The sequence below is a fragment of the Rhagoletis pomonella genome, unplaced genomic scaffold (genome assembly GCF_013731165.1).
Source record: "Rhagoletis pomonella isolate Grant_MI unplaced genomic scaffold, Rhpom_1.0 Rhpom_scaffold_00007, whole genome shotgun sequence".
In the NCBI taxonomy this organism is placed as follows: domain Eukaryota; kingdom Metazoa; phylum Arthropoda; class Insecta; order Diptera; family Tephritidae; genus Rhagoletis; species Rhagoletis pomonella.
Window position 1 is genome coordinate 41,372,166 of NW_023458561.1, and position 27,593 is coordinate 41,399,758.

Below are 27,593 nucleotides of genomic sequence, written 5' to 3' on the forward strand. Positions count from 1 at the left end.
AGTAAGGGATAAATTTACTTCATTTACACAAAAAGTGTCAGTTTTCTGTCTTAAATACCATTCGAGCCTTAGATTAGGTTAGGTTAGATTAACTTGGCCATCCTTATCCAGCACAGGAGTAGGACATACCTAGGCTAATGTGGGCCCATTGTGATACCATACCAGAGAATCACAACGTCCCTTTTCATGACTTAGAAGTAAAAGCAATTTGTGAAGTTCAACCAAGCATTCAAAAAAATAGTGGAGAAATGAGCGAAGACGAGCCCTCGGCAATGCAGGACAGTGGCACAGCTGATGGCCTACAGCTAATGGCCTACCCTTTCGATTACATGCCGGAGCTGTGGTTGCTCCAAGCGGAGTAGAGGGGGCAAGACCTGCGCTTATCTAACGTAGGCCAAATATGCCTTGCTGTCCTGCACGTGGGTTCCGCAGACCATCTTCGTTCGATAAAATTATTCTCCAACCAGAGTTTGCAGAGGTGACTTTTCTTGCCAGTTCATCCGCAACACAGTTGCCCGTTCCATCTCTATGGCCTAGCACCTATACGTCTACAGGGTACGTCCACATTCCATCATAATCCTGGACGACGATTTGTCACAATTAAGTGCTTTGATTGCTGTCTGGGTATCAGAGAAGCTAGTCACTGCATGCAAATTAATAGAAGAATCGATCAGCCATCTTGCAGCTTCCTTGATTGCTGTCATGTTAGCTTGAAAAAATGCTGCAAAGATCTGGCAGGCGAAAACTTCTTATCTTCAGATCCAACTTGGAGCCATCAGTGTAGATGGCTGCTGAGTCAGAATACGAGATCAGGACCGTATCCTATTTCTACTCTGCCTTTGAGGGGATCCTTGTCTGGAAGTAATTCTTTAGTCCAGTAGGCGCGACTGTGTAATCCACTCCCCTGAAGTCTACTGAAAGATCTTCCAAAATTCTAAAGTGCCCAAACCTCGTCTCACTCCATTTGATCAGCGCATGTATTCTAATTGCATTACAGCGGTACTCGAAAGGGGATGTAATATACCCTAGCTCTGGAGTTGGTATCTTAGAACGTATTTCCCTTTTGTGGAAACACCTGGCCTAATGCGTTTTGTGGACTACCGCTAGCTTTACGAGGTTTATCAACTTGAGTAGAACAACGGAAGATACTCGACTACTCTACTAAGGGTGTTCTCAGGCAAAAACTTCATACCACTAACGTCTAACTATCTATAAAATTCAAAAAAAAAAAATCTATGCCAAGAAGGAATAACAGCCAAACTAAATTTTTTGTTGTTGATTTTTTATTTTAGTTTTTAGAGACTTTTATGTTGGTGGCATGAAGTTGTTGCCTGAGGAGACCCCTAGTAAAATTTTCTGAAAAATAATTTTCTAGAATATATCAATCTTCTTCAAAACGACCCTTTTAGGCTGGAGCTAGTGAGCTAAAATGTCCTACGAAAATATTTCTCATGAAATTTTAATATATATTTCTTAACCTTTAAGTTCGCTCAGACATTTGTTTTAACCATTTTTTTCCACTTTTTTGAAAAGTACTTAGGCCGGGACATGAAACCTTTAGTAAGTCATAAAATAACAGGTAATTTTTAAGCAAAAAACAAACCCATCTTCAATTCTCATATACAAAATTAAGATTATCGTTAATTTCTTCATGATCCGATGATCGGATTTAAACCAAATTAACCTTTCCTTTATAAAAAAAAAAGAATTATAGAAATCGGTTAACATGGGCCAAAATTATGCGGTAACATACATAAAAAAAAAAAAAAAATAAAAAATATTCAGATGAATTGATAACCATTCTCCTTTTTGGGAAGTGGGTTAAAAATACTAGTTCGGCTGTAACGCGATAACCAGCTAGTTTATAGTTTTGACTACAGGGTAGGAAAATAATCGCCTGTCAACAAATGTGCGTGGGCAGATACGGTCAAATTATTTTTCCGACAAATTACAATGAAAACTAATTGATAAATTGTACCAACAATATGAAAAATTTACTGTTGTTATTGTATGCATGTAAGTGATAATTTGTTTAAATGTCAACGTCAATAGTCGCACTCTTACACCAAAAAAAAAAAAAAAAATAATCGCCTGCATTATTTATTATTTATGAAATGTTGCAGTCACAGGCGCTACGGGGGATCAATATTTAATTTAGAATTACAATTGCGGTTAACGGCAAACGTTCGATTATTGATTAATATACAAATGATGGTTATCGAAAGTAGAAGTATTCATGATACATACATACATATGTACGAATAATTTTAGATTTAGTGTAGCCGCAAATGAAAATAATGTCAGCTAATTTGTTATTAGCATTGCATTGCTTACTGCTGTGGTTTCCCTCTAAAATAATGCGCTGAAATATTAATTACGATATTTTTTTTTTTGATTATTTGCACATGAAAATGTTAGAGCTTGATTGGCATATATACATATGGTTTGTACATATTTATTGCTGATTGGATTTCAAGTTTTTTTGAAAAATCGATAAAATTTTTACGCAATAACATATAAGATTTTATTTGTAACGCGGAGGCAGATTAGAAGCTCGAATTAACTGAAGTACTTATTTAAATTAAAAATATAAATTTTTCGTCCTTTTTTTTCTGAAATTGTGATTTTTCGAATATCGAATAAACCGAAGTTTTGTTTACCGAATAAACCGGGTTTTTCATTTACATGGAATACCCTAAAAAACTCACTATTCATATATCTTCATATATTCATAGTACTATGATATTGCCACAACTAAGGAATGTGGCCAACCTTTTCAAGCTGAGAAGTAACAGATTATATTTTTAATTTCGCAAAGTCCGCAAACAAAACGTTCTTCGCCAATCTTGCTCTTAATTAAAATCAAGTTCCCTTCGAAGATTTTTTTTTGGTACACGCAAATCTTTTTTTTCAAATTAAATCGGAGCAATTCAATTTGCTTTCAAATCAAGTACAAAACATTTCGTTTACCTTCTTTCGAATTTGAAGTATACGCTTTAAAGCACCTAAGCAAAAATGTAGCAAAATATCTCTCATAGCTATTTTGTAATTTTTGAAATTTAATGATTTTTACATTTTAATAACGTAAGATACTTCAAAATGGTAAAATTAAACAGCCACAATGTTTTTCTTGCCATAACGAACGAATCTAGTGTGCCAGCAAATGCAAAAAATTACACTGAGAAAAATATGACTATGATTTGAGAAACTAAAATTCCATTTTTACAATTTTTATTGGCACACTTGAAATTCATTCTAAAATTATTATACATATACATGAAGAAAGCAACATATGTATGTATATGTGCATAAGGAAAACTGTGAAAAAATCTTCCACGCCAATATTTAATAACTTTTAAATACTAGGACTTTTAAGTTTATGTGTATTACTTAAATTTTGTTATTTAAATTATTAATTAAATTTATAAAGTTTTATGTTTAAATAAATTTTATATAATATTAAAGTTTTATTTTAGCTTAAAATTTTATTATTGATTTATTTTATATGTAAGTTTTTGCATGAATTTTTATTTATTTTATTTAGAAATATTGGTTATAAACTATGGAGGTGTAAACAACACTATGCTATCTTTGAGCTAAGACCGCATGACCGACCAAAAAGAACAGTATAGGCATATATGGCTCTTCTTCTTTTCCTTCTTGCTTGTCGCTGTAACCTTCTAAGCGATCCTGGCCGAGTTCAATAATGCACGGCAATCGCTTCTCTTCTATGCCCCCTGACTACAATAACAAATGCCAAGTGCATCCAAGTTCTTCTCCACTTCGCATTTCTACCGCAGGCGAGTCCTTCCTTTTCCTCTGCTACCACCAGCAGCGTCTGTGCCCATTCAAACGACTAACCAAGCCAGCAGAGCCGCGATATTTCTATTCGCTGCACTAAGCATGTCCATGACGTCGTAGCTTCATCAAGAGTTTTGTCTAAATGGGAGTGCCAAATTAGACTTGGTTATTTTCGTTATACCAAGATATTTGATGTCGTCGAAGTATTCAAATACTTACTCTACAGTAAATATGTATACGTGCTAAGTAAGGCATTCAATCCTGAAGCTTTTTAACAAGATTTTTCGGCATATCCACTTCATAACAACTTTTTGCATTTTACAGTAGGTTCGCCTTTTCCAAACCACACAGATTCGTTGTCACCACATTTGGTCTTAGGGGAGCATAATGTCCCTTAGTAAAAGAGTACGTAATTTGATGTTTAAATATTTGTATTCTAAAATATCTAAATATATTATTTGTCATAAACATTTACTTATATTTGCAGAAATCCTTTTTTAAAAAAATGCCAACAAAGTAAAATGAAGAACAACTCTGCCACACTGTAAAAACACTGTTGTGTTTTCAATTGCTACCAGATTTTTCGTCGCAAATGTCTCAAGTTCACTTTGAATAAAAATTTTGGTGTTCTGTATTTCTCGTGTTTCATGTTAAATTAATTTTTTTTTTTTTCGTTTTTAACATCCCTTTCATTATGTAAATGAGCCAGTAAAAATATCGGAATCCCGGAGCTGTAATCCCGGGATTTCGGGACATGCAAAAGTGTCCGGGATCTCGGAATATCGGGATCCAGAATCCTAGTGCTAATGCCTTAGTGCTAAGCCGTTCCGTATGAACAGGCATAACGACTTGGATAATTTAATAAAGCTACAAAAAGCCACGAAGCTGAGCCTGCAATATTAAAATATATGCTAAATGAAATTTCGAAAAGGATAAACTGGGCACACTGTTTCTAAGTTATTTTGACAGTATTTGTGTTATTTACAATGCTTCGAGTATTCGAAGAAATTTAAATTTATATACATATGCAGATGTGGTACATACTTTTTATATATTTTTTATTCTGTGATATTGTTTAATACATTTCTGTAAACAAATAAAGTATAGTGTTATTTTGCTTTTACCACCTTCTTCTCAACCACATCCACCGCTCTTCGATGTTTCAGGGCCGTTTTCGTTTCTTAATGAGCTCAAAAATTCTTCTCACAAAATAAAAACAATTTGTGACCATATTCTAATTTTATGGTAGATTTAAAAAAAAAATATCGATTTTGATGAAATTTTGTACACAGATAATGTTTTCGATTTAAGGTTATTTGAATAGACATTATCTCCGAGAAGACTCGTATCACCTATTCGAAATTAGTTAAAAATTAATTAAAACATCATAATATGGCTATCAAATGGAAGGAAATTTAATGATCCCTAATTAAAAAATATTTTGAACATGGTTGCCACCTATTTTTAATCGCATATTTATTTAATTTTTTGTTTAGAAAAAAAAGGTGAAAAATTACTATTCATGGGCACCAAAAGAAGGTTCTTAAACTATGCTTTCCCTATACACAAAATGTTATCTCTTAGAATAATAGTGTAAGGTTGCCATTTATTTTCGATTCTACACAATTTATCTGAAACATCGCAATGTGGATATCAAATGAAAGGTATTATTGAGAACTTTTGGCCAAAAAATATTTTCCATCAGGGCTGCCACGGTTCTAAGTAATACAAATTTTTATTTTGCTTATTTCAATCAATATTTTTTTATGGTTACACAGTACATATACGGCCAAGATATGTACCATTCATTGCAGCATATTTCGGAATAGGATTCCCACCTAAATTTTAGAGTAAAAAATTTGTGAAATAGATATCGAAATTCAAATTTTTTATTTTTTGTTTAAAGCTATCCAAATCTTGAAAACTTTAACTTAACTTTGTACTCCGAGCAAAGCTCGGTCAACCTGGTACTTAAATATAAATTTCCACATACAAATTTCAAGCAATCTCGAAAGAAATAATTTCTTACTTCTTTCTACCCAAAATGATGAAAATCTGCATTTAAGGATTCGTATTTCTCTCTGTGTATAACAAAAAGCGGTGCAAATCGGTTCTTTTACGTTATTTATTTCTGTATTTTTAATTTCTCTTCTGCTTAGATTAAAATATTTTTTCAACAATATTGCAATAAAAACGCATTCTTTGTCGATACCAGTAGCCAGGAGCTAGGAGCCGTGGGCTGGGTGGCATTAGCAACTCAACAGTTTAAAACTGCGATAAATAAAAGTACTTGAAGTGCAGAATAACTAATAGCAACAACAAAACAAAACATAGAATTGCTGTTGTGTATGTAATAACAATGAGCAAAATTTTCAATAATCTGTTACAAACTGAGTGGAAAGCTTTTGATTATCGTGCAATCGAAATGTATGCTTTTTGTGTGCTTCAAATAAATGAGAAAACATAAGCAAATGCTAAAAATTTTGTTATTTACAAATTAATTGTTGCACAAAGTGCACTCGACTGCACTTGAATTTGCACTGAAATAGTTCGATCAACAATTGATACTAAACTATTGTTAATGAATTATTACACACAATTGCTAGCATCAAAATAGTCGAGGAATGCAAAAGGGAACAATTGAAAACAAATAAAAAGGAAGATATATATGTAGATGTATGTATGTAGATTAAATTAGTGCAGTTAAATCGGCTGTCGGTAAAATAAATGCAATTTGGTCTAATTACGAATGTCAGTTGCACATATCGCACAACCGATATTCAGAAGTGGCACAACTCAAAATTACACAAAATTAGTAGACCAAAAAATTATTTTTATTACAGTTTTATGCCTGAAAATTTCTCATAAACCTTTGTTTGTAAGAACTCTTTAATAGTCAGGCCTTCGGTGAGGCTGAAGAATTTTCTAACCAATTTTGAAACTACAATAACTCTGCTAGAAGGTGCAAAAACAATAACAAAAACACGAATAATAACAAAATTTGAAACCTACAAACTTTCCTAAAAAAACATTAAAAAAAAAACTAAAAACAAAAAACTTAGTGCGCCTGCGCCACACTTTCTTGTTCGCTTCATATTGCAGAAATTTTTATTAAGCCTAATATCAACCTTATCTTTAGTCTTCTTCTTCTTATTTGTATAAAGATTTGTATTCGTCTCCCCTTGGGTTTTCCCCCTTTATTCTTCACAGCGTTTCTGTCTGGAACCGTTTGCACTTTGAGCGTCTTGAGATCAGCCCCGTTTTTTGCCTTGCGGATAGAACACTCGGAACATTCCACCTTTTGGGACAGTTTACTGCCCGAAATGTTGGTGTTCTTCTGCAAAATAGTAATTATTTTGTTTTTATAGTTTTGGTCACTGATGGCCATTCTGCAACAGTTTTGTTACAGTTTTTAGACTTACTTTTAGTTCCCGAGCAATTTTTCTTGAATGTCCACTGAGGGTGGTCTTCAAAAATTTTCACAATCGTTTTTCATACTTCGATTTTGAAGTGTATAAAAGAGTCAGTGAAAATATTAGAAAATGGTGGTTTTTTGAGATTTATTTTATTGGATAAAATAGAAGTGAAAATTTTTTTCAAGTTATTCTTGAACTCTTGAGATTTTTTTTTTATTCTCCATTGCGTCAACTTTTGTCCCGATCGATTAACGGGCATTCGTTTATTTTGTGGAAAAATTCACTTTGACACAGAACTTGTTTTGTTAGTATGCCTATTTCAATGTAATTGATTAGATTCCTTGAATCACAGGGGCTGAAAACAATTCTCATTGTGGATTAAATTAAATTTTCATTACACTTATTTGAAATAAATTAAAAAATTGTTTAATAATTTAGTCAAAAAAGTACATTCCATTGCCACTCCATAAAAGCGGCCGTTCGCTGATATCACAAATACAAAATCTCCATCATAAATAATTATGTCAAGCGATTGGAGGCAATCAAATATAACCAATCATGCTTTTATTAATATTTGATTCAGAATTTTTATATCTTAAAAACCTTCATTACAATAATAATACATACTTACATAAGTATTAATGCTGGTGTTCTTTTATTTTCATACATTTTCTTTGTAATATATGTATGTAAAATGAAAATCGCATTGAAATTGTTTACGTTCAATAAATGCTTTGTAATTCATCATTCACTTGACGACAATAACGCCATTGAACAGCAAGCATTCAGATTAAAAAGCAGAGCATAATAGCTACCCACTACTGTGCGTGCAAAAGACGGTAGTCTAGCAGCCAGCATCTTTGCACCGCTCTTCTAACAGCTCCAAAACTTCTTGGCTTCTTAGAAAAGCTTCTGCCGCTCTCGTCACTTGTAGTGCATTCATTTGTTAGCAAATTTCAGCTAATTTTTTTTTTTTTTATTCAACTTTACCGCCGCCGGCAGCGTTTCAATTTCATTTTGCTCCTTCTACGTACAATTTTTCTCGTCCTGTATTCTGTCTTGTTTTGTTGATGATAAATTGATTGACTTAAATTCAATTTTGGTAATTTTTCACAAAAATGAAAACAAATACTTAGCGCCATGGGTGGCCGTTTTTGAGGAGAAGAAGGGAGTGAGAATGGGTGCGAACATGTAAAGCCGTGGATGTAGAGTTGAAAACAGCACGCTCTCGTTTTGGAGTGGATTTCATAAAATTGAAGAGTTTGTGCTTGAATAGAAGTTGATGGGCGAAGGCTATGAGAGAATTAAAAAAATACTTGAGAATAAAAAAAAAAATATTATTATGTACAGCATTATTGATGTGCTGCAGGTAATTTTGCAGAAGAATGCTTATGCGAAAAACCCAACTAAAAACGTCAAATACGTTTCCCTCGCATTAAGGATTACCTTGCAACAAACAAACGATACCATTGCAAGTTTTTTATAGAGGTGAAAAGATAAGGAAAGAAGCCTTAGTTAGGGAGAAGCGAACTTTGTTTTTATGAGACGTGGTTATTATCAGATTTTTAGAGGCTTAAATGTCTTTTTAGTGAAACTAGTGTTTTCCAAGCGGTTGGAATTCAACTACTCAAATTAAGGGGAGTTGAGTTGAGCCATTGTGAAGAAAATTTAATTGAAGTGAATTCAGGTCAGGTGAGCTTAGATAAGCTGAAGTGAGTTGAGTTGAGCCGAGGTGAGACGAGTTCAGGTGAGAAAAGGTGAGTTGAAGTGAAATAACGTTAGTTGGGGTGAGTTGAGTTGATGTTAGTTGAGGTGAATTGAGTTAAGATTAAATAAAGTGAGTTGGGGTGAGGTTAGTTGAGGTGACATGAGAAGAGTTGAGGTGAAATACGTTGAGCAACAAAACATAACATGGTATAAGAAAACATAACACAACATAACGTAACGTAATATAACGTAACATAACATGACAAAACTTAGTACAACATAACACAACATAACATAAAATAACACAACAAAGCATAATTTAACATAACATAACATAGCACAACATAGCACAATATAACATAACATATCTCATTTTTAGTTTTATATTTTTCTTTGACTCTATCTTTATATTTATCTATTAATACATCTCTGTCTCCACCGTTTTTTATTTAAATATTTAACTTTTCATTTGTATCTTGATATTTTCCAATAATTTTATCGGACGCATGGAGGGAGAGGCTTAAGTGATTTCTCTTTTCATTCTTGGAATTTTGGTATATACGTATATCTACATCTAATTCGATTCCTTAAAGCCGTTACAAACAGCCGTTATGCAAACAAGGCTACAAAACCTTTGGGCACTAATATGCTCGGGTATGAAAAATAGATACGTGTTTTCTCTTCATTAATTGACCGAAGGAAAATTTTCTTTTTTACATATTTTTATTTTAAAAATCAATCATGTCGAAATCTCATGCTCATGACAAACCCCCAACATCGTCTTACGTTAATAACGCCTAATTTAACTGCTACAGACAAGTGCGTGGGAACGAATAAATCTTTACCCTGCCCCCCCCATTTTGTGTGTACGTATTTCCCCGGGAAGTGTGTATTATTTAGCGCCACTCTGACTTGATGACTCTTGATATTTGCGTCATAATCATACTTACGAACCTCCAACTGAGGTATTTCGCTTCACATCAACGCCTCGTTTCCTAAGTTGCCTACTACAAGCGAATGCAAAGCAAAAGCTTAAAAAAGCAAGAAATGCTAATGAAATGTTACACGAAAAATCAGAGTTTGTTCGTGTTCAGCACTTAATTACATTATGTTAATGTTACCATTCAGACAGCATAAACAACAACACCAACAAAGCCATTAACGCAAAAAAAAAAAAACAAACAAATACTCCACTCAACAACAACAGCAAAGTAATAACTCAGCTCATCAAGAACAGCTACGGCTACGGCAAGGCCAACACAAATGGCTACTCGGGGTGGGTCAGCGTTGATTAAAAAGAACAAAAAAAAAAAACGAAAGGAAACTATGTTCCATTAAGTAGAGTGGCGTTGATGGCTTTGCTTCTATACTCACTAACATGAAGTGGGTAGAATTCTTAAATAAAATTTAGTTTCAGCACTTCTTGTGGAGCACAATTCCGTATGAAATATTTCACATTTGATATTTATGAAACAATCACTGCAAAATTGTAGTGGGTTTTGCTGTTTAATAAAAAATATTGGAGTGTTCATAAATGTGCAAAATGAATAAATGTGCTTAGTAGAAGCAGAGAAATTTGTATGCATGAAATGTTTTAGAAATTTAAAAATGCCATTTCTGCATAGTGATGGCGAGAAAATGAAATATTTCTCGTGTTTGTTTACTTATAATTTGGATGCGCAGTTGCCATCATTTTTATAGTTTACACTTGAAAACTAAGCTTATTTTAAAGTTAGTAGAGTGGTTAGAGTATACGAGGCGTATACGCTACCTGAGGCAGTCACCCACTGTGATACATACTTACATATGTATGTATATATGTAGTTGTTTTTTGTATCCTTCTCTAGACAAATTGACTGCGTAAAACGTGTAGTGTGATGGTAAAATAGTGGAAAAGTTGCTGCAGCTAGAAAGGAAGCCTTTCGGCGTGTTTAATGAGCCACATTTTTTCAGATGAAATTTTATTTTTATTTTTGAAGGTTTTATTTCGTAAAATTTTTATCGTTATTATGAATTTTTATTTTTTTTTATATCCGCTGCTTCTGATCTAATGTATTAAAATCGGTCATAAAAATGCTGCTTGCGTTATAAAAACCAAAGAATAACGATTTTTTAATAATGTAAAAATAAAAATCTTCTTACTCAACGGTTATTTTCGGTTGGCGCTCTTAAATGCATTTCTCCTAAAATTGCACCAGTCTCTAAGATGCCCCAAAAATAGTTTGATCATCTGCTGTGAAATTTTAATAGTAAGTTCTACAAACATTTATATTTAGCGTATAAACATTCATATTGACAGTCAGGCAACCACTAAGGTTCTAATCTCATTTAAATACTACCTACTTGGAGGCCCCTGAAGATTGTTTGGAGGCTTTGCGAAGGTTAGCACCTAAGAGTATACATAAGTATTGCGTACAAAGGCCCAACGATTTTGAAGGTAGCGCAGGATTTGACGATCTAGCCAGTTAGTTGATACATCTACTTATATGCCTCGCTAGCGAAGGACGTACCAATTCCTCTACGGGAAATCAAACAATCGCAACCAAACAGGCAGAAGTTTCACAAAAAGTTGTCGAAATTTGCACAGAATAGCAGGGTTGTAAAGACTATGGACTATGGCCTGCTCTCGCATGAAAGTCTTTTCTTGTATCCAATTTCATTGGAATGAGCTTTATAAAATTGCATTAGACAGCAGGTGTTGGAAATAAATGTCTTAGAATTTCAAATTTTAGCCTGAAAGAAAGTAAGTATGTTAACTTATGTATATATTTTTGGTTGGCGCTTTGCACTTAGACTGGTTTGCATAAAAACTTATCTACGTTTATGCATAGGTAAGATTTTTTAGTTTCGGTATTCGATTATTAAAAAAAAATCTGTAATATTTTTAAGTTATATGTAAATTAGGGTGGGTAAATTTATATGGAAGATTTTTTCGAGTATGCGCTTGTAGTACACAAGAACCCTACGTGTAATTCTAAAAAAATTTCTAGAAGAAACTATGGGTGTATAAACAATTTGGAGTTTGCCAAATTACGAAAATTGGTTTCTTAGCATTTTGCTGTAGTGTTGAAAAGAAGTGCTTAAATTTTGTATAAAAATATGCTATAGGGGTTTTTTTTGGTAAGAGGAATCGATTTCTCTATTTATCTTTTACTTAAAACTTCCACCAGAGGGCCCAAAAATGAGAATTTTCACATTTTCTTAGAAATCTATTTTCGTAATTTGGCAAACTCCATATTGATTTTAGACCAATTGTTTTTACGGAAAATTTGCTTAGAATTACACGTACACGCTACACGTAGTCAAAAAAAAAATTGACTATTTTTGAATTATTTTGGAAGGGTTCTTGGTGGGGAAAGGTACAGGTCTGAGTGACAGCACGGTGCTACCTGTTCTGTTATTTGTTCTTAGTTGGACCCCTTTCGACATTTTAAGTCTGGCAACCCTAGAAGATAATGGAAATTGGAGTGCTCCTAAAAAATATGTATGTATGTATGTATGTGATTGGCCAAGATGTCGCATACGATTGATTACAGTCGGCAATTGCTACAGCTAAAGAAATATTGGAAATATCAGCAAGTTCTTTGAAAGAACCACAAATTAAATTAGAAATATGTTGCAATGCTCCCAAATTTATATACTTGCTATGCTTTTTTGCAATGCTTTCTTTTTTGAGTAACTTTTTTTTTTAAACACTAGGCGGTAAACCTATCACCGTATTTGTGCATATTTTACATTATTGTCTTTGCTGTTGATGAAAAACTGGCATAAAATTCATGATTTATGCACACATGGCGTAAAAAAGCTTCTACTGTTTCGCTAAAAAAATTGAGTGGGCTTGCTAAGCTCGCATGACAAACAGAAAAAAGGATATTAACAAAAAAAATAAGCGAAAAAAATATATATTCAGACTTACTCAGACTTTGCATAGGCCAAAGCAAAAAAGCTAAATGAATGCATATGTTCAATGACAAAGCATTAAATATCATCATTTATTATTATTTATTATCGATGACATTGTTGACAGTAATATTGTGTAAGCAGCAACAATACGCACACGAACAATGTGGCGTATACGCAACATTCAAACGTGAGTGCACAGATACTATAACTGGTATATGTGTATGTATGTAGTATATGTTTACATAAATGCATATGAGCACACAAATGAGTTTGTTTGTATACATATCAGCTGCAACACTGGAAAATGAAACAATAATAGACATCAATGGCTAAATAAGAAGAAAAAGAAGAAAATTATAATAAAACTGAATATTAATAAATATACAAAGCAAATCGCAAATATGGAAAGACAACACAAAATGCAAAATGAAAGCCGATCAAAATGAACAGCAGCACCGACACATTGACAAATCTACTAAACGGCAAATAAATGAATTATTGTATGTATGTACGCGTGTGCGTTTCATAGGCGCAGGATGTTTATAATTTGCCTTTCATTTTTGAACCCGACTGCGAGCATTTAAAAGGCGCTCTGCACTCAGTGAAAGCTCTATGCCGTCGTTGCGCTCGCTGTCGCTGTCACAAAGCCTTGTTGACGAACCGATGCAGCGCTGGTTGGCAGTTTGGTTGGCTTGGTACATGGCTGGCTGGCTTGCTTGACTGCTTGATGGGCTTTTTTGTGTTGTCGTACAGTTGAAGGTTTAATAGGCTACCGATTGCTTGAAGCTATTTATGCGTAACGTATGAAGGTCTGTTCGCTTTTTGGTTTGCCTCTATCATCTTTTGTCTGGTTGCTATGAATATACATAATTTCTTTGCCATTTGCCAGTTATTCATTTTCATTTTTACTTTACTTTACGAAAAATGGAATAATATAAAAAAAGCAATAATAATTTGCTGTCATAACCATATTATTATTGCTCGTTTGTTGGCACATTCGCTGCTATTCTTTGCACACGCAATTCTACAAGCCGTTCAATATATGTACATATGTGTGTATGTACATTAGACTGCATCACTCCTCATACAAAAAAAAATAAAAAATCGGTACTGTGTTTCCATTGGAATTATAAAAATCAAAAATATTTTAACACTTCCACCAAAATATTTTAACACTTCCACCAAAATATTTCGGAAAAATATTAGGCTTTACGTGAGCTGAACCGATTTGAAAATACCTCCAAAAATGGGGGTTTTTATGAAAAAAATATTTCATTAAAGATTTTTTTGTAAAAAATATCTCCAAAAACTACAAAAAGTTTAAGCTAAAAACAATTGCATAAAAATATTAAAAAAAGGTAAACAAATTTTCAACGGAATCGTAATAACGCGATTTTTGATGCCGTTTTTTTAACTTTTTTCAAAATTTGAAAAACTTGAATAACTGAACCTAACCTATTCAGAGAATCAGAATAGCTTTGCTCCAGTTATTCAAGTTTTTCGAAAATCAATCTTTGAAAAAAGTTAAAAAACAGCAGAAAAAGTCTCACTAATACGATTCCGTTGAAACGATTTTTAAATATTTTTATGCAGATTTTTTCAGCTTAGCCTGTTTTGTCATCTGAGGGGCTTTTTTTCAAAAATTTCTTTATGGAAATCAAATCAAATCGGTCCAGCTGTCCTTAAAATTTTTCCGAAATATTTTGGTGGGCGTCTTCATATATAACTAGTTTTGTAATCCCGACGGAAAACTGCAACTTTTTTGGTGATGCAGTCTAATGTACATGCATGCATATGCGTAAGCACATGCACACATTGTACCTTTGTATAGAAGTTTATGTTAAAATGTGTTTATGACAAACAGCCAGTTCAAAATGGCTTCTTTGTTTGTCTATGTCCCTCTGAGTTGCTACATTAGAAACGCATTAGTGGTAGTTTCTTTCAAACAGCGGCAAATGATTGAAATCTGTTTTGGCTGGTGGCAAAAACGGAAAGATGGCAGCACGTGACGTAAATGAAAGTCAAGTCAAAGACTAAAATAACTGTGTCGCCTGCGCTAGGGTGGTGATTTTAGGTTAAAAAGATGCTATTCAACAGTTTTTTTTTATAAAAAATTAATTTAAAAAATATGGTGATTTCAAAGTAACTCCTCAGAAATTAATTAGTTTTCTAGGTAATGATGTTTGAGTATAGTAAAATATATAATTCACGAAAGCCTAATCAGACTTAGTACTCTTGTGTACTATAACATTTTGCGGCACACGATGTAGATCTTGGCTACTGATCTTCCGGCAGTAATTTGGTCAGCGATTTCAACGGACAGTTGTACTTATGTTCTTATATAGGAAACCAGAGGCCAGAGATATTCAAAACTATCAAACTTACTTTTATGCATTTTATTCTTCTTCTTCTTTCGTTAAACCATTCCCAGTTTGGGCCGTGAACAACAACTTTGCCGATTTCTTCTCCCTTTGCTTGGTTACGTCAATTATTCGTATAGGTTCGTTTAATTTTAGTTCGTTTTGTTATTCCACCTTCCTTGGTATCCGCCGTGCTCCCACAGAGAAGAATTTTTTTTCTTTTTTGACTCTTGATTTTCAATTGCCTACCAGACCCAAAGGTCAGTAGATTCCAACAATTTGTCTTAGTGGGCATCACTAGTGCAATGACAACAACGCACTCCGAGGGTTTCAAGACGCTTCTATCGCTGCTACCTTTGCACATTGTAATCAAGAACGCAGTTCTATTGTTTAAAGCAACAAATATCTCCCGGATAATGCAGATGATAAGAAAACTGTCGTGATTGTAGTATTAGCCTCATCTTTCGAGCTATAACCTCCCGCACAAATTTGAGGTGAACGACCAAGACGCCGGAAGGACATCTCATAAGCCGTACGCACAAAGACCGACCACAGTAAATGAAGGAGCCATTGAAATGTCTGAGACAGAGAACCGGGCTTAAGAATTAATGTACGCAAGCATTTTTTAGCTTAAATTTTTTGATGAGGCGGCGAACTATCAAGTAGCTGAAAACGAGAACATAAAAACAAAATATTTGCGTATATGGCTTAAGTTGGCGTCTTGAGTTATCATTGACAATTGGTGTCTACATCTGGCCTTTCTCCAACCCTTTAAATACATTTTTATTTAAATTATTCCAGGTGCTGCAATTGAAAATTATGTGTTTTGAATTTTCAATTTCATAACAGGTATGCACGCACAACATCCGTTTTTCTCTTAAACCCATTTAGGTACTGGTTAAAGTCTCCGTGCCCACTAAAGGTATGAGTTAATTAGAAATTCATTAAACAATCTGGTCTTCCAACCCACTCTTTTAGTTGAGGAATTAGATTGTAGGTCCATCGTCCAGTTTCTGCCAGTTCCCAGCGGCTTTGCCAAAGCTCTAAAAGCCTTTGTCTACATTCTTTTTGATCATCATTTTTATTTCGTCCATTTGATACAGCCGCAAATATTTCCTTTCTTTCTTTAAGCAACAAGTCAATGGGAGGAAGGCTGCATGATATTCACCATGCTCGGTTTCTCCACACTTTGTCGAAGACCCATACAGGATTTGTGACAAAAAAATTCTTTCACATACTTAGTGAAAGCATCTATTAAGAACTCCGGTAAATATTCTCCCAACGGCATCTCATTTGTGATGCTATCCAGTCCAGGTGTTTTGCGTGGCTTAAGTAATTTGGCAGCAGACTCCATTTATTTTTGCGGTAAAATGACAGTTTTCCTAACGTCCCTGAACGTCGGGAACAGAGATGAAACAATTGTCTCTACCGATTGGAAATTTTTGATGCCGGGAATTTGTTTATAAGCGCCAATTTTTTACTAATTATTTTATGTGGACTTCCCCAAGGATCATTGTCGACTTCATTGCACAGCTCTTTCCACTTTTGAGTTTCACTTTACTCTAACCATAAGTTATGTTATGTTAAGTTAAGTTATTTTAAGTTAAGTTATGTTAAGTTAAGTTATGTTAAGTTGAGTTAAGTTAAATTAAGTTAAGTTAAGTTAAGTCAAGTTAAGTTAAGTCAAGTTAAGTTAAGTTAAGTCAAGTTAAGTTAAGTTAAGTTAAGTCAAGTTAAGTTGAGTTAAGTTGAGTCTAGACTAACTGAGCTTTTACACCAGAAATTTCAATAAAGATTATTAAAGCACTCCTTCACCCTACAAGGCACTAAGTAAGAATTACTAAAGGTTTCCCTAATAGGGCCTACATTCTATTGATATCTTAATAAAATTCGATTTTAAATTAAAGGGCAATAAGCCACTAGAATATTAAAAAAATCAACAAATAAACTTGGAGCCATGGCGACTAGTCTTTTATTCTGAGTTTAAATAAATTAAAAACTATTTTTTTATCCACTAAACATGTAGATATTTCACATTTTTCACAAAAATCAACCTGTCCAATCACTCAACAAAAAATCTGAATCATCGATCACCTTAGCATTCACTCACACATACACACATGCATACATACATCACTTTTTGTGTGCATAATAAATGACTTTTATATAGGTTTATTTACAAAGTAAGTGAAACAATGGTGCGCAGCAGGCGCATCTGTCAGACCAAAGTGAAATCCTCTAGAAGTCAATATGCGTGTTGTTAACTTATAAATCCGACAAAGCCGACAAAATAGCGAATAGCGAATAAGAAGCATGAAAGCATAAGTTATTTGCGGCGCACACTGTCGGCGTTTTTGTCCGATTTGCTACACTCAATACAGAAATTCATACGGACATCAGCAATAAAATTTTGCTTCATAATAAAAGCAAATGATGCACGTTTTATTTTTCATTGCATGCATTTGTTCACATTTCCTAGTTTTTGCTGTCGTTGCTCCATCAAACCGTACTTATGTATGTGTGCGTACTTATTTGTATGTAGTTACATGGAAGAAGATTGCTGACACGAAGAAGACACATATTGCTTTTCTATATAAGTAAATTTTTCTCAGCATTCATCAACTTCTTTTGTTTATTTTGATTACTGTTTTGGTTGTTACATTCTCTTTGATGTCAACTAAAATATGAATATGAGTTTTGCTAGAGCTCTTCATTTTAGTTTCAGTAGAATTTTGTTAAATAGCGAATAATAGTCGTACATTACTTTGCTTTTGAATTCTCATTCAAATTTTTTTTTAGATGAGTTTAAGGCAAACATTTCCCCGAAAAAGCTACAGGTTTACATACGAAAGTTTAAGTCAGAAATTAAGCTTATCAGTAAAACTTTCTGCGGGCACTTCAAAGCTAAAACCTTTTCACTATTAAACTTGTAAAATGTGTTTGAAAATTGTACTATTTGCTGGACTACGAAGGAACAGGGAACGATGTTATGTCAGAAGTGAAAATAATAATGTTACAGAAAGTTTGAACGTCACTTCAGTTGATTAGTATTTTGTACTCTGCAACCTGCGAACATATTGACTTTATTTGAGTTTACTCATTAGTTTGGTCAGGAGTAGAGTATGATATTGCCCCTAAGCTCTATGTATTTATCCGAGAAAATTTTGAAAGCTTCGTCAGTAGTAAAATCACTTGGTCCTCTAAGTAAAGCGTTTGAAAGTCCGCGTCATAACACTATTCGAAAACAACTTACTAACTATGTACTGCTGCATGTGCTAAAGTTTCCTATACGATACTTGTACTTCTCAAGTGTTGTATAACAAAACTTCCTTAACTAAGAAGTTGAGTGCAGTTCAAAGGATGTCAGCCTAGTTTGACGCAACCTCCGAGCAATGCTTTTGAAGTTTTTTTTTGCGGTTTGGATGACCGTCATTGACTACAGTGCCCACCCACTTACTTTTTGATCCAATAATTGGTTTTTTCTTTTTTATAAATACTTACTCCTTATCAAAGCAGAACATTTGCTAATACATTTTTTCTATTATTTTGTTTCTCCAGCTTTTATTGAACTCATTGTTGGCTTTAGGTGCTAATAAACTATGTCAAGTAAGAACCAACACTAGAGAGAACGGCCGGTCCCAGGCGGCCATCGACAGGAGGTGGACCACGACGAGCACGTAGAAATATATTTCAGGTCATCTATAATCGATATACCGTTTAATCTTAGACGACTCCATACACCCTTTTCTCGGAATCCATTGTAGGAAAAATATCAAGTTTTGAAATGATACAAAGAACCGCCGAAACACGTAAATTTAATATTAGGTCGTAGATCTGTATACCGTTTTTCGAGATGAGGTCATTTTGGCAAAATATTTTTAATTTATAAAAAAAAAATCCAACTTGAGAAAGAATAAATAAAATATAACAAATCTTTTGCAAATAAAAGCATCAAAAACTGTTCTTCAAGCTGCTACGATGAAAATACATGGATGAATTATCAAGTTTTCAATCGTCTAATGAAAATGTGCAATGCTTTTTTTTATGAAATATGAGCAGGAAATAATGTACATGGCTGTGGTCGTGCATACCGGTACATGGCGTATGAGTAACGCTTGCCATGTTAAAATGTGATTTTTATTTCATTCTTATTTATAATTTTATTTTTATTTTTTCGTGAATTCTCCACTTCAAAACCTCTAAAAATAACTGCTAGAATATATCGTAGCTATTCTCCTTCGTAGGATAGTAGATTTGGTCACAAGAGTAGTATAGTATAGTATATCTTCCACACTGTTCGGCTCACAGTGGTGCCGCCCCCACATTTTTTTTAAAGTAGGAGTTGGCGCCGGGCCTTAATATTTCGAATGTATGTATGGAGAAGTCCACAAAGAGTTCCGACATTTCATTATCTTCAAGGCAAACGGTGTCTGCGAGCGATGGCCACACATGGCAATGCCATAACTGGTTGCCCACCATGGAATATATGGTTTTATCGCTTTCCAGCCAAATGATCAAATGTCTCATTCCCTGGTTCTGCCACGTGATCTGGTACGCAGATTGAAATAGATTTGTCATGTTTACCAACTAGACTTGCATAGCCAAACATGACCTTATTTGCTTGCTCCGCCGGGGACATCGGTTCGAAATACAGTTTCCGTAGCATAAGAAGCCACTTTTGACGAGTCGATATTCTTCTCCTTTGTTTCGTCAACTCAGCAGTGTTAACATCATTTCGAGTATCATCGCCACACTTTGCCTGAATATTTTGATCGGCAATAAAGGGCAAAGTCAATAACATAATTTTTTGTACCTCGCATTAGCAGATTTGGATGCTCCTACAGCACACAAAGAACCACAAGAAAGTTCTTTAGGAGGAGACGCAGAAGCTGGAGGACTTCAGGCAATTACAAAAGAGGATTTCTCTTAGCTGCGTTTCATCGCCTGCTTTTGCCGCGTTCTTTCCCTTTCCTTCTAAGCGAATGTAAATATATGTATATGTAGATATTTGTTGTAACATGACCCATAGGGACTCAGTGTACCTATACGTAAATGCAGTAAAGTTCTTACATACTTTTTTCTCTTTATTCCCATTGTATATGCCTGCAGAAAAATATGTAAATATGTTCACGACTCATAGTGTGTATAGAAGATCATATGAAGTCATAGATAACAATTGTTGCCAGTAAATAACTAAGCTCCGGGCAAGAAGTGCTTATGCGAAGAAATATGGCAGAGCAGACCAATAAACATGAAATAGCTAAGAGCGTATTTGCTAAGTGAGCAGATGTGCTGCATGATTTTGGAGAACGTTTGTATACATGCGGGTACATACATACACACATGTGAATATTTATACTCAACAGCAGAAATATACTTGTGCGTAAAAATATTATCACTTGATTCATCTAAAGGTCGTTGATGGCAACCCATACCAAATGAATTTTTCATTAAGGAATAACCGATAAAGTATAAAAGCAAAAATTTCGAGAAAAAAAAATTTCGTACTTTGCATTCTTAATCGTTTTCCAAAGAATTACTTTGACCTACGGGACGGAACATTTACGCCTAGTAGGCCCGCAACCGCTGAGAAGCTCCCGATCTGATTTCTTCACAACAACGAATGCCATCTTCAATTATTTCCTCCCTCTCACTCTTCTTGGCGGTAGGTTGCCGGCTCACTCGTTACAATAGAATACTTTGCTTATTTGGTGTGGATTAGTGGAACATTCACTCGACTCTGTAGAATTGAAAAAACCCCGCGTCAAGTAGTCACGGCCATACAACGCATTTAACAACTTTTCCTGTAGATGGTCGTGCACTTGGGGTTCAACCCCGCCCCAGCCACATTTCGACGCGCCCTCAACCCCGAGATCCAACCGAAGATGTTCTCCCACCTGGAGGACATAATCGTTTTAGGACATCGGGGTCGACTTATGTTAATATTTGTGCCTTCTATATCACGATTGGTGCTGCTACTAGATGTCGGTATTGCCCCCTCGCCTCAAACAAAGGTACATATGTAAAGAAATTTGTGTGTTTAATGCATTTTACAAAGGTTTTTTTAATTCATAAAAACATTTAAAGGAAATACAATTTTTTAAGTATTTTTCGTGATATATTGGGCCACATGCATAAAAACTAATTGTGATTTCGTTTCTTCCAAAAAATGTTGCCTTTCCTCGGTGCAAAATGTGTTTGGTGTTATACTCAACCCTATAGAAGGGCTTATTTTTGCCTACTTGCCCTTGTCTAGTTCACTCATTTCATAATATTGTCGTTTTAAACACATATTGACATATAGATAAGTGTTATATATATGTATAGTACACATTGTATACATATGTACGTACATACATATTATGTATAAGAGATAGATATTGTTTTTATCTTCCTATTGTATGAACATCTTTTTTGTCAAGAAATCTGTAAAAACACAAATTTTCAAACAACGAATATTATGTGTTGTTCTATCTATTGCCAGCAGGACAATTCCTTAAAAGCTCTCAGACTACAAATTAATAAAACTTAAATGGCATGTAATCAATGCATGCTTACAGTTTCGAGCGTTTTCAGTGATCCTATAAAATTATATTGACCTAAAAGGAAATAACTAATTTTCTTACATGTAATTCCTAAGCCAAAATCAAAGGCTCGCGGCGGTACCTCTTACACCTCCTACCACCTAGAGAGGTGAGATTCAAGAAGGATCATTACTATACCAAATGCTAAATTTTGAGTTTTATGCCGGTCGCATTGCAGTACTTTTTTTTGACGTCGGCTAATGTACATACATACATTTATAGTGTTCTTTTATAGAATCATACTTTTTGCTTGCTTGCTGCATTTTTTGGACAGTTTTTTTGTGTTTTTATCAGTTGTTATTTCTGGCTGTATATTGCGCTCACTACAAAAAATAATCATAAAAACTATAGAGCGTGCAAAAAGCAGACAATTACCATAAACTTTAATTTTTTTTTATATTTATTTGGTATCATTTAAATGAAACTTATTTTTGCCCTTCAGCATTTTACAGCTTGCATTGTGCGAATAAAAAGGAATTTTCATTAAAAAATTTTTCGCTGTAAAACTTAAGTGAAATCGTATAAAACCAGTATCCGTACGATAACAAAGTTAACAGAAACTTTGTAATAAAATGCACAAAATAACTGAAAACTGTTATACACAAACATACAAAACATACACACAATTTATGTACGCACATTAAAGTATGTGAGCAATATTTCAAAGTGCCACTTAATATACATAGTACATATTTATTTATTTGTGCATATTTCTGTACCACTACTTGTATACTTGGAGCATTTTTGAGCGAGGTTTTCGAAAAAGAAACCTTGTTTCGGCTTAAAGGTACAGTTCGATAAAGGGCCTTAAAATTTGCAGATCTAAGACTTTAAAGGAAAGTTATTGCAAGAAAAATTGAAGGAAAGAAACAACCTGAAAAAACCCATAAAGAAAATATGTGAAAATTACGGAAGGCACTCTAAGTGGCCCGCTTCTAGTGACGTATAAGTAGCTACGAAAAAATTTGGTATTAATGTCGCCTTAAGGAATAATAAGAATAATTGGTGGAACCATATGGCATTGAAACGCCAAAATCATTGGTCAAGATAGATAGTAGACATTTTCAAAAATTTCGAAAATTATTTCCTCCTCAACCCAATTCAAATTGCATTATAAAATTTAGTAAATTAGTAATTTGGTTTCAATCAGCATTTTTTTCCTCCACTAAATATGTTTAATTTTCGAGTTGCGTAATTTTTTTATTTCGTACATTCATATTTATCTATTTTTCGAATAGGTGGCAACCCGAATCAAACATATCTTCAAATTAAAGTTTGCTTTAAACTCTTTCGTTAACTCTTTCGTTTGACACACATATTTTAATATTTCGTGTAACTTCTGTTTAATTTAATTGAATTTAATTCAACTTTTCAAATAGGTAGCAACACAATTAAAAAATATTATAAAATTAAAAAACTTCTCTATATTCTTTTTCGTCCGACACTGTGATAAATACTTCAACTAACTGAACAATTAATTTGAATTAGACTTCAACCCACATTAGGGTCAACCCACAAGCATATTAACTGGTTGCCCGTCGATTCCTGAAATATCTACCTTCACCATATTCATAAGTAAGTGATCGATGCCACACTCATTAAAAAAAAGAGATTTAAGATAGATAGTTTGCTTAGAGGTAGTTGCAAAATCAATTTGAATTCAGCCCAGTTTTACTACCGATTATAATGCCAGCCTCGATATTCAACGGAGAATCAGTTTTGTCAACAAGTGCTACTTTGAACTGAGTAGGGAAATGGGAAATAGCGGACTCGTCGACGAAAACTATACTATGTAAGTCACTCGTCTTATCTATGCTGGTAACATCCCATGAAGTGGCCCTTGGAGTGTAACAGAGAAAGATTCGGCGGAAGATTTAGAGGCCGAGACGTTAAACTGTATGAACTTTAGAATGACAAAGTACAGCAGTTTCATTGACTTGGCCAGATTGCTCGAATGGACACAAGCTATGCAGCACTTTAAGTATACAACGCGGAAGAAGGCTTCATCTACGATGGAAGGACCAGGTGGAGAAAGACTTGGCTTCACATGACATTTCCACTTGGCGTTGTTTATTGGACTCAACCAAAATCGATTAGACGGCTACAGCGAGACCAAGGCACTCAGACCACAATATAAGGAGCAAATGCAAAAGATCCGGTCTAAACTTGGTATGAATGATTGGCGGGATCTCGCTAGGGTGATAATTTGGCGCTTATTTTCGTTCTCAGCCTAAGCCTGCAAACTGTTTTAGTGCTAACGAAGAGAAATAATTTAATTTGGACCTCAGATGCCGTGACGAAACTCACATTTTTCGGTTTAAGATAAATGTGTGTGTTTTTTTTGTGTTTATTTCTAGCAGTGGACGCATTTCCACAAAGGCTGTCTAGTCTAAGCTAAGTGTGCATGCACTAAAACGAATCAACTGCCCGTAGTGAACAACGCAAAATCTGTGGTCAACAAAAGTTACTTCATACAAAATGCTAGCAAATAAAGTCGAACAAAAGTACCAACATTTCACAGTCTCGACAGTCACATAGCGTGCGTGTACTCGCCTTTTACTCAGTATTGCCAAGTTGAACACTCTTCGTGCCATAAGCTTCAGAGAGCATAAAGAGGATTGTGAAATTAATGCGCTTGAGTTTGTTGCTTGCATGTGTGACTTTTCACAACTGTTCGTTAAGACCTTGGACATGAAAGAATATAACAAATAACAAAGTTGAATAATGTTTGCCGACAATTTTGACACCAGCATACAACAGTTTATGCACCGGAAGCCGTCTTTGGGTGGTGGTTGTTGCTCAATGTCGGCTATAAATGAGTGCATATGTAATAAAGCGATGTGTCTGTCGTAAGGGTGGGAGGGGAGGAAATGGAGGGGACTGCAGTGAATGCAGTAATAATAACAAGCGTTCGAGTGCAACGTTAACTCAATCAATTTTTGTATGTGTGTATGTACGTAAATACGAGTATGTAAAGCACATCAACGCGCTGCACGTACCCATCAAATGTAGGCTTTAAGGGGTAATATTTACGAGCATGTTGTACGAATGCTAACAGGAACTGAGGATACACCAAAGAGCATTTTTAAGCTGCAATAACTACATACTGAAATAAGTTGGAACGAAAGCATGCACCAAAGAAGAGTACAAGCGCATGTACCTCTGAATTAGGGTGTGACATTATTTTGCTGTTATACGAAATGGGGACCATACGTATCTATGCGAAAAATTTTAGTATTTCAGTAAATGTCAAGACTGTAAATCTGTCGATATTAATAAGATGAAAGTATGGAAAGAAATGTGTACGAAAGCTGACATAAAGTAGTGCCATTATATAATCATAATTTGGTTTCAAAAATGAACTTTCGCGAAAAAATGAATGCTAGCTAGCCCCAACAAAAAAAATTCAATTCTTGGTCTTATAGACTTTTGTTATAAATTTTTAATCGAGGAACTAAAATGTTTAGTCAACAGTTGACTAAAAAATCTTTCAGATGCACATTTGTCAAATTGAAAATTTGTATAAAAATTTTCTACTTTTTAATCAGATTCTAAGAGTTTTTTGAGTATGCAGTTCTATTGCCCATTAAATTCTAGTACAATAAAGTGCAAGTTTTAAATTTGTAAAAAATCGCGTTGATTTTTGATATATATTTTTTTTCTGACTGTAGTTTTCGAATATACTTCATGGAAGAAAATTCGTTAAAAAAATGTCAAAAATCAGCGCAATTTTTTAGCAATCCAAAACTTGCACTTTGTTATTAAATTCTTAAAAATGAATATATAATGGCACCTAAACGATTTTTAAGTAAACTTTTGACCATGAATATGAATTCTCGGTTGAAAAAAATATTTGCTTGCAGCTAGCCAGAAGAGAATTGAATTCGTGTCAGTCAGTGGCGCACCCACGGGGGTGTATTAATACATAGACGCCATATTATACATACATATGCGCGATATTAAAACACCCCCCGTGGGTCCGCCACTGACTGACACGTAGTGTAACCCCCAAAACCACCACACCCTCCCCCCCGCTGATGAAAACAATTTTTGAAATTTTTTCTCCTTTTTGGTTGATACAGAAACACTGGACTTTTTTTTAAGTTTGTAAATACTATAGATACCAGATCGAAATAAAAAAATCGATATTTATCGATTCGAATCGGAATAAAAATAATCTGTGCAGGAAGAAATAGTCAAAAATAAGTCGATCCCCCAAGATCGATTCATATAATTTGCCAAAAAACGCCTTTTACTTAGTTTTCTTAAAGAAACAAAATATATTTTTAGACAAGCATTGCTATAACGGTTTCCATACCTAGATTTATCCAAAAGCTATCAGATAGCTAACAATCTGTAAATACGTAAAAGAAGCTGAGCAGGTTTTTCTATATATGAAGACAAAAATATTTGAATGTTCAAAAATATATGATACATTAATATCTTCACTAGCAGATTTTTTAATTTTCTGTTTTGTTTTCATATTCAACAATTTGATATTAGGCCAAAAATGGGCAAAAACGATTACCTTTAAAAAAAAAAAAACTTAAGTGTACGGTTTAGCAGAACATTTTCTTCCATATGCTCGAAAAAATTTCCATATGAATAAAATGCCTAGCAGCGACAAAAAAAAAATTGCCAAAAATCAACTATATTCTGAATGGGTTACAAAACTGAATCCCCGGAAATGCTTTCAATTTTTCAATATCATTTTGCTCCCATTTGCGTGTTGGCTATATTTTGTTAAATAAATTAGCGCAAATACTCTAAATTACAGCTTGATGCAATATCCAAGCGACCTTCATTTTTTTGTACTAGCCTCAAATTCAAATTTGATTAAAATTTTCTCGATTTTCTAAAACAATGTTATATGCATCAATTAAGAAAAAATCGAATGTCGATTCTCGATTTTTATGAATCGATTCACGTATCCAATCGGAACTAAAAAATCGAAAAAAAAATCGAATCGGAAGGGCTCGATTAATTGATCTCCGATTTAATCGATTTAAAAACGACATCTCTAGTAAATATCCGATCACTCTAATGTCTCACATTTACATATATTTGTAGTATGTATAGGTACATATATGTAAGCATGTGTGGCCGTACGCTGTTGATGCGCACAGCTGGCTGTCCTTAGGGGTCGCAGTGTATTGCAGGATAATGCATTGGAAGAAAAAAAAAAAACGCATGTTGCATGCATTATGCATTAGGTATTTGCAAATATATATTCACCCACAAGTGTGTACATAAGTATCTATATGTATGTTGCTGCATACATCCAAACCCCCTCACTTACGCTAAGGCAACTCTACAACAGCAGCGAGTTCGACTGGTCTCATGCCCTGCGCCACTTGTAATGCTTCTCCTCCACTCAGCCGCTTAGCTGCCATGTTGCACAAAATCAGTCATGCATCAGGCTGCGGCGTGCAATGTTGCGCTCGTAAAGCGATTTTTACACATACACACACCCTTTTACTATTCTTCTCCAGCCAGCCAGCCTGCCTGCCACTACAGGTCGTTGATGCGGATTTGCCAATGTCGATTCGAGATGATCTTCATTTGTACGCCGTTGCTGTCCAAATGCATTTTGCTGGGTGTTGCACGTGTTGCAAGTGCGTATTTATGCAATGTACAAACGATGCGAACGACAGCGAAAAAATTCGAAGGGACGTTGTTGCAGCGGAGGTGTATGGCACAGAATCAAATGCAATTCGGACGCATTGCAGCAACAACAAAGTTATGCAACTGAGTTGTGGCAATAAAATTACAGCAAATCTCGTCCGAACACGAATGCTTACAAGCATATAAAAAAAAAAAAA

The 27,593-nt window shown here is 34.4% G+C and overlaps 1 protein-coding gene across 1 annotated transcript in view; it reads right to left on the reverse strand.

The window, feature by feature from the left end:
- Positions 1-27,593, reverse strand: part of LOC118742854 (5-hydroxytryptamine receptor 2A) — a 170,961-nt gene that overhangs the window by 57,884 nt on the left and 85,484 nt on the right. The gene's annotated exons all lie outside the window — the stretch shown is intronic.